Raw genomic sequence first — 14,333 nt, 5'->3', positions numbered from 1 at the left:
AGAATCAAGAAAACCAAAAGCTGGTTCTTTGAAAAGATAATGAAGACCAACAAGCCCCAGGCAAATCTGAATAAAATGAGGAAGGCAGAGGCACAAATTAGTAAAATTGGAAATGAAAAAAGGGAGATAATAACAAACACCACGGAAATCAAGTAAACATTCAGGGAATACTTTGAAAACCTGTATTCACTTAAAATGGAAAATCTAGAAGAAATGGAAAATTTTCTAGATACTATGAGCATACAAAACTTAACCCAGAGGATAATAATCACATAAACAGATCTATAACATGCAATGAAATTGAAGCAGCAATAAAGAGTATCCCAAAAAAGAAAAGCAAAGGACCTTACAGATTCTCCACTGAATTCTACCAGACCTTTAAAGAAGAACTAGCACCAATACTCCTCAAACTTTTCCACAAAGTAGAAAAGGAAAGAGCACTACCTAACTTATTCTAGGAAGGCAGTATTTCACTCATCCCTAAACCAGACAAGGACACAACAACAACAAAAAAAACAATTATAGTCCAATCTCTTTAATGAAATTAGAGGCAAAAATCCCCAATAAAATATTAGCAAACTGAATGCAACAGCATATCAAAAAGATTATACACCATGATAAAGCTGATTTCATGCCAAGGATGCAAGGATGGTTGAATATATGCAAATCACTAAATGTAATACAGCAGACTAACAGAAGCAAAGATAAAAACTATGTGATCATCAAAATAGATGCAAAAAATCCTTTGATAAAATCCAACATCCTTTCATGATAACAGCTCTGATGAAACTAGGAGTAGAAGGAATAATTAAAGCTATATACAACAAATCTATAGCCAACATCATACTAAGTGGGGAGAAACTGAAATCATTCCCTCTAAAGGCAGTAACTAGATAAGGGTGTCAACTCTCTCCACTTGTTACTCAACATACTCTTGGAATTCCTACTCAGGGCAATAAGATAGGAAGAAGAAATAAGAAGAATACAAATTAGAGCAGAGGTAGTCAAATGCTCCTTATTTGGAGACAGCATGCTCTTATACTTAAATGATTTGAAAAACTCCACCAAAAAAATCCTAAACATCAAAACAGTTTCAGCAAAGGTGCAGGATACAAAATCAATTTACAAAAATCAGTAGCCTTTCTATACACCAACAATGAACAGACTGAGAAAGAGTATAGGAAAACCATCCCGTTTATAATAACCTCAAAAAAAAACCCTAGGAATAACATAAACAAAGGATGTGAAAAGGCTCTACATGGAAAAACTATAAACTACTGAAGAAATTGAAGAAAACTACAGAAGACGGCTTTCCATCTCCTGTGCTCATGGATTGGTTTAATCAACATAGTGAAAATGGCTGCATTACCAAAAGCAACCTACATGTACAACATAGTTCCCATCAGAATCCCAGTGATATTTATCATAGAGATTGAAAGATCAGGGATGAGGGGGGATGGGTGGTAAGGGAGGGGGTGGGGGCAGGGGGGGAGAAGTGACCCAAGCCTTGTATGCACATATGAATAATAAAACAATAAAAAGAAAGAAAATGGAAGAGATATGGTATCCCAAGAATATAAGAAAAAAAAAAAAAAAAAAAAAGATCAACCTGAAAGATCATTTGAAAGCACAAAAAATTGTGAGTAGCCCATGCACTACAGAGCAAAAAGAGCAATCCTGGCAGTATCACAATACCCAACTTCAAACTATACTACAGAGACATACCAATAAAAAACAGCATGGTTCTGGCACAGAAACAGACATGAAGACCAGTGGAACAGAATAGAAGACCTATTCATATCTATGAATCCACATGGTTCTGCCCTCGTGATTTTTGACAAAGGTGAGAAAACATACAATGGAGGAAAGACACCCTTTTTAACAAACGTTGCTGGGAAAACTGGATATGTGCTTGCAGAAAACTGAAATTAAATCCATGTTTTTCACCCTATACAAGTCTCAACTCACCATGGGTTAAAAACTTTAAAATAAGACATGAAACTCCAGTGCTAGTGCAGGAAAGATCAGGGAATACACTGAAGTTAATAGGCATAGGCAATGACTTCTTAGATACAACTCAAATGATTCAGAAACTAAGAGAAAGGATTGACAAATGGGACTACATGAAATTTAAAATCTCCTGCACAACAAAACAAATGTTTTCTAAATTGAAGAGGATGTCCACAGAATGGGAGAAAATCTTTGCCAGCTATACATTTGACAAGGGTTTGAAAACCAGAATATATAAGGTACTAAAAACAACTCCCCCAAATAAAATGATCAAATGCAGAAATGGGCAAAAGAACTGAACAAAATTTTCTCAAAGGAAGAAATTTCATATACCTAAGAAACACATAAAGAAATGTCAGTGTCCTTGGCCATAAAGGAAATGCAAATCTAAACTATGTTAAGATTCCGCCTCTCCTGTTAAAACTGTCTACCATCAAGAGCATAAAGAACAAAAATGTTGGCAAGGATGTGGAGAAAAAGGAACCCTCATACACTGTCGGTAGAAGTGTAAATTAGTATGATCACTGTGGAAAACAGTATGAAGTTCCTGGACAAACTAAAAATAGAACTGCCACACAATGTAGCAGTACTAGTCCTAGGGATATCCTGAAGAAATATAAGTCAGGTTACAACAAAGGCACCTGCACATGCATCTTTGTTACAGTATTATGTACAATAGCAAAGCTATGGAAGTAGCCAAGGTGCCCCACTACTGACAAATTGATTAAGAAAATGTGGTACTTATACACAATGGAATTCTATTCAGCCACAAAGAAGAATGAAATTTTGTTGTTTGCAGGTAAATGAATGGAACTGGAGATCGTAATCTACAGTGATGTGAGCCAGGTTCAGAAGGCCAAAAGGCACATATTTTCTCTCATCTGCAGAATAAACACCTAATAAAAATATAGCAATATTATAAAAAAACAGCTCAGAGGAGGCTACAAACCAGAGGGAGAAGGTAAAAGAAGCAAATTAAGGTTAACATGGTTTATGTACTCTCGGCATAAAAGAATGAATACAGAATTTAAATTTTTTATTATTGTTGTGCTATGTGGGGGTTCACTGGAGTATTTACAAAGGTTCTTAAAATGTATCAAATTTATCATACTTGAATTCACCCCCTCAGCTGCTCTCTTTGATCCTCTCCTCCCCTCCCCTGATTCTGGAGCAGTTTCAACTGGAATAAGTTTTGCATTTACTTGCATGAGTATATATTATTTGCACCACCTCCTGTTATCTAATTTTGTAGAAGAAAAAAACATAAAGGATAATAAGAAAAACATGGCATTTTTGTTAGTTTGAGATTAGATAACTATACAGAGAGATTCCTTGTGTTGTTTCCTACAAAAATATGATCCACTGTAGGTGTTAGAACAATGCAGAAAACCTACCTGAGTGACTGTTTCTCACTTAAGTTCAAGTTGATGTTTTACAATGAAAGTTAGAAAATGCTGCATGAGAAAGTCCATTGCCACTGTGCTAGATTATGGAGATAAAACAAGCCATCCCCAGGGATCTCATTCTAATGTTCACAGGCAAACTTCCTATAAATAAATAACTAACCGTGCAAAATAAAACTGATGTCAGAAGTAGACCCCTGACTTAGGGCACACAATGCAGAAAGCAATGCACTAACTACACTTAGGGACACGAGTGACGATTTCTATGAATGATTTGTATATGAGGTGGTGCTTGAATAATAAACAGATTTTTGGATAAAATTTGAAGAGGATGGGAAATACAAGCTATTCTGTTTTGAGGTGAGTCAGGTACTAATATATCATCATCTAATATTGAGTGAATTTCTGTTACATAGTCCCAATGAAATATATTTGTAAGATCTTGTTTTGTGCTATTTATTTTGCATCTCTTCATCCATGCCCCTCCTCATAACCATCAGGTACCATAGGTGAGATCCTAACAAGGACAGAGATGGAGGCAGGCATTATTTATCACTGCATTGTGTGTTGTGTCCAAGAAATAGGTCCATTATTTTCCCAAAGCCCTAGTAATTATATCAGTGTTTTGCTATTGAGCACTCAAATCAATAGAACTACATGGTTAATTTTCAAAGGGAATTTGATGATCACTTTTCCCTAGTTCTAAATGGTCAAACTGTAAAAATAAATAAATAAATAAATAAAAAGCTATCCACAATGACGATGATAACAATATTAAAAATAAACCACAGTGATGATTTATATTTATGTAGCTTTCACAAAGTGACAAGCTTTAAGTCCATGTACATGCATTGATTTATTTAAACTTTACAAAATACTTAAAAGATAGTTACCAGTGTTATTCTCATTTCCTATGCAAAGATACTGACATATTTATATGCCATTATGTTCTAAACTGCAGTAGATCTGGAGATTGCAGGCAGGGCTAATTCTAGAGCCTGAACTCTGGCTCATCATACTAAATGCAGCATAAACTCAGAATGTAGAGGCACTAGGCAAGATAGAAGAGAGAAGATACAGAGAGATCAGATCATAATAAGACTTAATATTCCACGGATCCTCTTTCTCATTGTATTGGGATAAAAAACGAAGTGTTTATGCAGGATGATTTCATGATACATTCTGCATAAATTAAGAATCATAAGGTTAGAGATGACCACACGGATAGTGTCACATTGCACTACATTGTATTTAAATTTCATTTTCAGACCAAAACAAAACAGTAAAAGATGATAATGTGGCAAAAGTGTGGAGTGTAGGGAGAGGCAGGGCAAGACTGTACTCAGGGTTGTACCAACAACCTAGACAAGAAATCAATGGAGAATAATTTCCTGGTGAAATGAGAATGGACTTGGGGAGCATAAGTGGCAAGAGTAAATTGGGAAATGGTGGCAAAGTGAAAGGCTGCAGAATGGTTAAGAAATTTACTCAAGGTCATACACAAGGGTGGGCTGATGAGATTACTCACTGAAGGGGTGGTGCTGAAGGAAATCATGATTTCTAGTTTTTATTAATGGCTAGCATATAAATACACCCAGCATAGGTAATTTCAAGGCACCAACCCAATATAAAAGGTGGACGTAATAGTCTTTGTGCAGGGAGCTGTGAGTGTCGACACAAGCTGCATGCAACTCAGCTGCAACTACAGTCATAGAGATGGAATGCCACACACCTCAACACTACTGCTTCATGCGCACATGGATTTGAAGTAAATTTCTGTCATACTCAGTAACCTTATGAACAAGCTCCAGTTCTCATTCTTTCAACTGTGACTAATAACTACTTCAGACAATTGTTTGGAAAATTAAATGATAAAATACTAGTAGCAAGATGCATAGCAAATTCATAGTGAATAGATTATTCTATTCCATGAAGAATAGGTTATTCTTCATAAAGCAGAGTAGTATAAAAGACCTGCAAAAAATAACAGTCATCCCTTCAAGTGGTCAATATAGACATGAATCTTGAGTGTTTAGATTTGCGTTCTGGTTGATGACTTGCTAGTTTTGTGACTATGGACAGTTTAATAACCTCCATCTCCCTCAATTTCCTCATCTAAAAGATGAAGTTAATAATAATATGTACCTCATCAAATCACTGGAATATGAGATGAATTAAGGCATAGAATTCACTTAGAATGGTACCTGGCACAAAATTAGAACTTTATAAGTGTTTACTGTGCTTATTTGAAATCAAGGGCAAACACTGGTTATTCTTTCTGCAACCTTTTGAAACAAGACTTCAACCTTCAACTTCCTGGTGGTAATTAAAAGCATAACTTCTACTTTCCTGGGTGAGGAGTTGAGCTAAGTAATGAAAAGTGTTGAAGACAGTAAACAAATTATACTGTCACATTTTTGGTAGAACCTAAAAGTGACAATTTGAACATGATAGCAAATATAATGAATGTGAAATTCCCAAACAAAAATACATTTCAAAAAGCAATTCCACAACTTTAGACCTTGAAGACAGATCAAGGACATAGAAAGAATCAATGTATAGAGAGGGAAATAAAATCTGCAAAAATAGTCTTTGGAGGAGTCAATGCTCAAACAATGCCTCTTTCCCTACCAAAAAGAGTAGGGTGAGGGCACCCTAATTTTGGAGACCTTACATAAATACAAGCTCTAATATCTCAGCAAATATTTCATTGTTCCTTTTGACTTTATTTGCAAAACATAAGTTAAAAACAAAAATATCAAGAATTTCAAGAAGGCAATCAACAGAATAGTAAACTGCATGGATAAAGGCTCTTCTAAGAACTACAGTCTGGGCAGGTATGCTAGTCACATGTCCATGAAACTGACCATGTGAGCAGAAGTGTGTGGGTTTGGAATCTCTCTTTCATATTAAACCTAGTCTATGGGATTTTATGTGTGTTTGTGGAGCAGGAGGTGTATCCAACTTTTTCATGTAAAGTCTTGCTAAGGGACATTCTTGAGAGGACTCAGTTTGAAAATGTCTTCTACCTGTCAGAGAAACAGAATTAGCTCTCACTCATAACAGAATGCAAAGAAGAGTGTGAGAACCAGAGTGGAAGGCTACATTGGGATAGGGCAGAGCCTGAGGTACAAAAGATACAGGGGTGTGTCATAAGCCTGTAAGTGGACCAAGAGGAAGAGAAATGAAGGCAGGATTGTGCTGTCTCAGAAAGGCAGAGATGCATGGTATTCACAAACAGGAAAAGTATAAAAATGCCTGGGATCTAAAAGGAGGCTCAAGCAGACATCTGAAAAACAGGTAAGTGGGAAGTGTTCTAGGATGGGCATTCAATATTGAATCAAAGCACCCGCAAGAGAAAAAGTCAGCTTTAATGTTTGCAATGACCAGCAAGCTCAAAGCCAGTCTGTGTGGCTAATATATGACTTCAGCTAAAAGCAGTGACTCCAGACTCAAATTTTCTGGGATCAAATTTAATTCTGCCACTTTGTTCAAAAAGTCAGAGAAAGCTTGACAGATTTTTGCAAATTACTTAATCTCTAATCCTCTGTGCCTCAATTTCCCTTTCTAAAAATAGGAATAACAAAAGTTCCAGTGATTAGCACATGGCAAGCAATTGATATTATTACACTTTTAGTTCAGTGAAGACTTTTTCTAAGTCTCAAACTCCTACTTATACTGTCTCTGAATGACACTAACATATGCTTAATAGGGATTATGTCTCTGTATTATTATGAAGACCCTAGCTCAATTAAGATTTTTAATATATATTCTTCTCTTCCTCCTTTTCTTTTTTAAATCTGGAGTAGAGAAAAAGAATAATTTAAACAATCCTCCCTTTCTTATGCTAGATTTGTAGCCCAGATTGAGATGAAGGTGTGGAGAGTAGGGAGAACATTTTACTTCAAATCAAGTTCAAAATGTTGATGGGCATCTTTGATTTCTTAATGGTATGTGTGTGTGTGTATGTGTGTGTGCGTGTGTGTGTATGAAAGAGAGAAAAAGAGAGAGAGAATAATGGTTTATAATTTATTTTTATTATTTGTTTTTTCATAGTCTAGAGTCTTTTTTTTTAATATCCATTGTGCCATGGATTCATAAGGAATAGGTTCCAACAGCTCAGGCTCCTTCCCAGTGGTTCTCACAAAGTGGGCTTCTTTGGGTGGTGCAGGCTAGAACTTCAGTTGAAGCCAGTTCCTTTCTCTTTGACTTCTTTCTTTCTCTGATAATTTTCCTTCATGACTTTCTAGAAGCCACTTCAGGTCTTAGAGTGCTTACTAAGCTCAATACACACATTAGTTTTCTTGGCAAGAATCTTGCCTTTAACTTGCTTGTTCGTAACAATGCCGTGGGTAACACTGCAGTCTTCCAGTCTTGCCATGGTAACATTTGTGGGGCATTCCTTCTTGAACAGTACCTATCCCTTTATATCTACAGTATCATCCTCCCTATAGATTTTCCTGTATGTGGACAAAGGAACAACTCCATCTTTACTAAAAGGCCTAGAAAATGTATATCAGGTTCCTTTTCTCTTTCCCTTTGTGTTTGTCATTTTGGTGAATTACTGGATGATAATGGTTTACAATTTATTTATGATGATTTTTAATTTTTGACATAATTTAGTTCATCCTTTTATAGGTGTACAGATTGGTATACAGAAAACCAAATCAAGACAAAACATTTTCATCTTATTAAAAGTATCATTTTTCCCCTTTATTGTAAACAAGTCACCAACATTGTATTCTACTTATATGATGTTTAGCCTCTTGTTTTTCTCTTTTTAGAAGCTAATATAAATGGCCAGTTTAAATTCATTCAGGTTGCTATAAGAAAATAGCATACACTTGGTAGTTTATATACACAGAAACTTATTGTTCTCACTTCTGGAAGTTGGAAAGTCCAAGATTATCATACCCAGAGATTTCATACCTAGTGTGTGCCCCAGTTTCTACTTCATAGATAGAGACTTCTTACTGTGTCCTCACATGGTAGAAAGGATTAGCTAGCTCTTTGGAGTCTCCATTATAATGGTACTAATCCCATTCATGAGTACAGAGCCCTCATGACCTAATCTCAGATCTAACACTATCCTGTTAGGAATTATGTTTCGAGATACAAATTTTTTTAGTGTAAAAATGTTAGTATAAAAGAAGCAGCAGAAAAAAATAAAATAATTGGAGGTTGAATAACACATTGCTCCACAGTCAGTAGGTCATCAAAGAAATAAGTGAGGAAATCAAAAAGTTCCTGGAATTTAATGAAAATGAAAGCATAACCTATCAGAACCTATGGGCACAGCAAAGGTCGTCCTAAGGGGAAAATTTACAGCTGTGAGTGCATATACTGAAAAAACAGAAAGATCTCAAATAAGCAATCTAGTGCTATACATTAAACTACTAGAAAAATAAGAAAAAGCTAAATCCAAAATAAGCAGAAGGACAGAAATGATAAAAATAAGGTCTGAAATAAATGAAATGGTGAACAAAAAACCATAAAAAGAATAAATGAAACAAAAAGCTGGATCTTTAAAAAAAAAAGCAAACAAAATTGAAAATCCCTGGCCAACCTGACTAAAATGAAGAAGGAAGACCCAAATTGATATAATTAGAAATGAAAAAAGAAGTAATAACAAAAACACCAAGGAAATCCAAGGGATCATTAGGGACTATTTTGAAAACCTATATTCAAATAAATTGGAAAATCTAGAAGAAATGAACAAATTTCTAGACACATATAACTATCCAAACCTGAACCAAGAGGATATGAATCATCTGAATAGATCTATAACATGAAATTGAAATGGCAATAAAAAGTCTCCAACAAAAGAACAGTTGAAGACCTGACAAATTCTCTGCTGAATTCTACCAGACCTTTAAGAAAGAACTAATACCAACACTCCTTAAACTTTTCTGTGAAATAGAAAAGGAAGGAACACTGCCAAACTCATTTTATGGAGCCAATATTGCACTCATTCATATACTAGACAAGGACACACACACAAAAAAAGAATTACAGGCTAATCTCTTTAATGAACATAAATGCAAAAATCTTCAATAAACCATTGGCAAACTGATCAACAGCATGTCAAAAAAAAAAAAACATACACAAAGATCAGGTTGGGTTCATTGCAGGGGTGAAGGGATAGTTCAACATACAGAAATCATTAAATGAAATACAGCATATTAACAGAAACAAAGACCATCTCAATAGATAGAAAAAGCATTCAATAGAATTCAACATCCTTTTGTGACAAAAACTCTGATGAAACTAGGAATAGAAGGAATATACCTCAACACAATAAAGGCTATGTATGACAATTCTATTGACAAAATCATACTAAATGGGGAAAAACTGAAAACATTCACTCTAAAGGCAGGAAATACATAAGGTTGTCAACTCTCTCCACTGTTACTCAACACAGTCTTGGAATTCCTAGCCAGAACAATAAGACAGGAAGAAGAAATAAAAGGAATACAAATTGGAAAGGAGATAGTCAAACTATCCCTATTTGCAGACAACATGATCTTATAACTAAAAGATCTGAAATTCTCCACCAAAAAACTCCTAGGCATCAAAAACAATTTCAGCAAAGTTGCAGGATATGAAATCAATCTACAAAAATCAGTAGCCTTTCTAGACACCAAGAACGAACAGATTGAGAAAGAATCTAGAAAAATAGTCTGAAAAAATAAAACAACTATGAATAAAGTTAACAAAGGATGTGAAAGAACTCTACAAGGAAAACTGTAAACCACTGAAGAAATCAAAGAAGACTACAGAAGATGGAAAGATCTCCCATGTTCATGGATTGGTAGACTCAATATAGTGAAAATGACTATATCTCCAAAAGCAATCTAAGGGTTTAACAAAATTCCCATCAAAATCCAAATGACATTCAGCACAGAGATTGAAAAATCAACACCTAATGTTTATTTGGAAGCACAAAAGACTGCAAATAAGCAAGGCAATATTGATGAAAAAGAGTAATGCTGGAGATATCACAGTACCCGGCTTCAATTTATACTGCAGTATGGAACTGATACAAAAACAGATATGAAGACCAGTGGAGCAGAATAGAAGACCCAGATATGAATTCATGTACCTATGCCCACCTAACTTTTGATAAAGGCACCAAAACCATAAAATGGAAAAAAGACAGCTTCTTCAACAAATGCTGCTGAGAAAACTGGATATCTGCATGCAGAAACTTGAAACTAGATATATGTTTGTCACCCTGTACAAGTATCAGCTCAAATTGGATTACGGACCTTAATATAAGATCTGAAACTCTGAAGCTAGTACAGGAAAGATCAGGGGATAGATACACTAGAAGCAATAGGCATAGGCAATAACTTACTCAGTAGAACTCAAATGGCTCAGAAACTAAGACAAAGTATTGACAAATGGGACTACATGAAATTAAAATGCTTTGGCACAATGAAAGAAATGGTTTCTGCATTAAAGAGGCTACCCACAGAATGGGAGAAAATCTTTGCCAGCTATACATCTTAAGAAGGATTGATAACCAGAATATACAGGATAAGAGAATAAACTCCTAAAAGATCAATGACAATGAAGAAATGGGTAAATGAACTGAACAGAGCCCATTCAAAAGAAGAAGTGCCATAAAAGAAATGCAAATCAAAACCACATTAGGATTCCATATCACTTCTGGTTACCATCAAGAATACAAATGACAGCACATATTGGTGAGGATGTGGGGAAAGAAAGAACACTTAAGCACTGCTGGTGGGAATGTAAATTAGTACAACCACTGTGGAAAATTGTATGGAAGCTCTTCAAAAAACTAAAAATAGAACTGCCATATGATCCAGCAACACCTCTCTTCACGATATATCCAAAGCAATGTAAGTCAGGTTACAATAAAGAAATCTGCATGGCCATGTTTATTGCAGCATTACTCACAATAGCTAATCTATGAAAATAGCCAATATGCCCCACTACAGATGAATGGGTTAAGAAAATGTGGTATTTATGTACAATAAATAAATATGTGGCTGAATTTTATTCAGCCACAAAGAAAAATGAAATTTTGTCATTTGCAGGTAAATGGATGGAACTGGAGAACATCATCTTAAGTGAAATTAGCCAGGTCCAGAAGACCAAAAAACACATTTTCTGTCATATGTGGAATATAGACCTGAAATACAATAATATTATGAAGAAAAGGTCACACAAAGGGGAGGTCACATATGAGAGGAGGAGAATAAAAGAAAGAAATTAAGAAGATGAATATGGTTAATGTACTTCCTATACAAGAATGAATATAGAATGATGGTGATAATAGCTTGTCTTTATTGAGGGTCTTCTGCATGGCACATATTATGGAAAGCATTTTTCCTATTTTATAACACTTGATTCTTATATCAATGTTATATTTAGACTTGCTTAACATATTCTTATTTTACCAATAGAACATCCTAGAGATGAGAGGTGAAGTTCACATATTTTGAATGGTCTGGATAAAAAAAATTTGTTTAGCTCAAGGAAATAATCCTAAGACACTTTCCCATTTTGCTGTTTAACTGTTAAATAGAAAGACTGTAATTGAACTCTTATACCCTTGCTCTTTTCATAGTGTCCTTTTGGTTATGTTGTAAATAGCAAAGCCTAGCCTGCCTTGCAGAAAATAGCAAAGGAGATCACACAGTGGAAAATCTAACCCCACACATTCATATATACACACTCACACACACACTCACACACATACTCACGTACATTCACACACATACATACACACATTCACACATACACTAACATACATACACACATGTACATAAATGAATACACACATATAAACATATACACATGTAAGTATGTGTCTATGACCACACATTTGATCACAGTGTCCTATATAGGATTTAAATATATATGCATATTATATATTATTATGTCTTAGAATATTTTTAAAAATTAAACATAGAAGGCCGGGTGTAATGACTCAAGCTTGTAATCCTAGCTACTCAAGAGGCAGAGATCAGGAGAATTATGGTTTGAGGCCATCCTGGGCACAAAATTTGTAAGAGCACATCTTAACCAACAACTGGGCCCAGTGTTGCCCACCTGTCATGCCAGTGATGTGAGAAAGCACAAAGGAAGATTGTAGTCCAAAACCCCCAGTCCCAGGACATAAGCAAGACCCTGTCTCACAAATAACCAACAACAAAAAAAGCTGATGGACTCGCTTGAGTGGTATAGTGCTTGCCTAACAAGTGTGAGGCCCCAAGTTCAATCCCCACTGCAGACCCTCTCAAAAAAAAGAGCTGAGTATAGGTATTTGGATACATAAAAAAATTTGAAAATTTCTCAAATAACCTTTGACAGCAACTTACAAAAATCTAGATTTGTCTGTCTCCCAATTTTCCCTGCAACTGCTAATTTCACTATTCTAACAATGAGAAATTGGTTTTAAAGCTGTTATAAGCAGAAAATTAATCAGCTCTCACCATCTTGTGAGCTGAATACAAATTGGGATAATCCTTAATCCTTATGTCTCCTCAAATGCTAAAAATTCCATCTGGTGGGGAGACTTTGTATATTTCTAGTACAAAGCACAATTATCTGGAGGCAACTTTCTTTTCCAAAGGAATTCAACATCATCTTGAAATTGCTATTACTGGTTTGTGGTCTACAACAACTGATCATGTCTATATACATATTTGGTTATTCCAACTCAATACCACCTTCCAAACATTTTTGTATGCTGTAAAACCTACAGACTAAAGGGAGTATATTCTTTTATTAAACACATTCTTTGTGAATGTCTTTGCTACTGTTCTTGAGGAATGTCAAAAAGTATAAATAGTATGCTCCATGGAATTTATATTATCCTGACTATATTAGTTTATCTGACACTAGGAATTGTGCACATTTGAAAACAAAAATAAAGCAATTTACTAACAGCAAGATTCTTTATTTTTAACTTTCATAAGAGCTGTTATAATAGTTTAAACTTTACAGCAAGTTGGCCTCTTTACTCCCCTCTGCCAGACTCTCTCTGAGACTGAGAGTCCCTGGTTCTCCAAGTTTAATCCTTTAAGAATCCATGTTTGTCACTTTAGAAGTTTTCTAAACTAAAGATGTATAATAACACATTGTGTTTTCAGTAAGGTAAAGTCATCTATTATTTAAAATTCTAGACAAAATTTTGAAAAATGTCTCTCAGAGAAACAGCACAGGGGATTTAAAAAGACAGAAAAGTTGCATTTGAGTAGATTTAGTATCTTTGAAGGGAACAAAACTTTACTCATCTGGCTTCATAGAAGAGGATGGAGACCTGGTTTGAAGGGGCTGAAATACCTTAACCAAAGAGTTTGAGTTCCTGGACCATCACTGTCTTCTGATAAAAGTCTAGGGAACATATCTATTAGAAGGTATTTTGCTTATCTGTAATAAATATAATAATTCTTATCCTGTGCAATTTATAGGAAATTTTTAAGGCTTAATTTTTAAAAATTAGAAAATGAATTGAAATAAAAACCAATAAATTGTTAACATTACTGAGTAGGAGAATGATGTTCTTATTTCACTGGATTTACATTGCATTTGACAATGAAGTATAGACACTTTGTTCTTGTTCAGACTGATTTCTTAACTTCATTGGCAAAAGTAACTATGGTAGTAGAAGTGATCTTTATTCATGGATTAAAAGAATCAATACTATTAAAATGTACTTACTACCTAAAATATGCTACAATTTAAGTGCATTCCCTTCAAAAGTCCAGTCACACTCTTCACATAATCCTAAAAATTGTATGCCAACATAAAAAAAAACAAGCAGCCAAAAAACCCCAACAATGATAGCAAGAAAAAAAATAGATAAAGCCATCTTGAGCAAAAAGACAAAGCAGGGGCATTACAATATCTGACTTCAGTATGTGCTATCAAGCTGTAGTAATC

The 14,333-nt window shown here is 34.9% G+C and overlaps 1 pseudogene; it reads right to left on the bottom strand.

Annotated features, from left to right (window-relative positions):
• Positions 1 to 7,435: 7,435 nt before the first annotated feature.
• LOC109674827 (large ribosomal subunit protein eL21-like) lies at positions 7,436 to 7,965 on the bottom strand (annotated as a pseudogene).
• Between the last annotated feature and the right edge of the window lie 6,368 nt (positions 7,966 to 14,333).

Source organism: Castor canadensis, chromosome 12, assembly GCF_047511655.1.
Source record: "Castor canadensis chromosome 12, mCasCan1.hap1v2, whole genome shotgun sequence".
NCBI lineage: Eukaryota > Metazoa > Chordata > Mammalia > Rodentia > Castoridae > Castor > Castor canadensis.
Note: the sequence above shows the minus strand (reverse complement) of the source record. Positions and strands in the feature narration are given on the sequence as shown.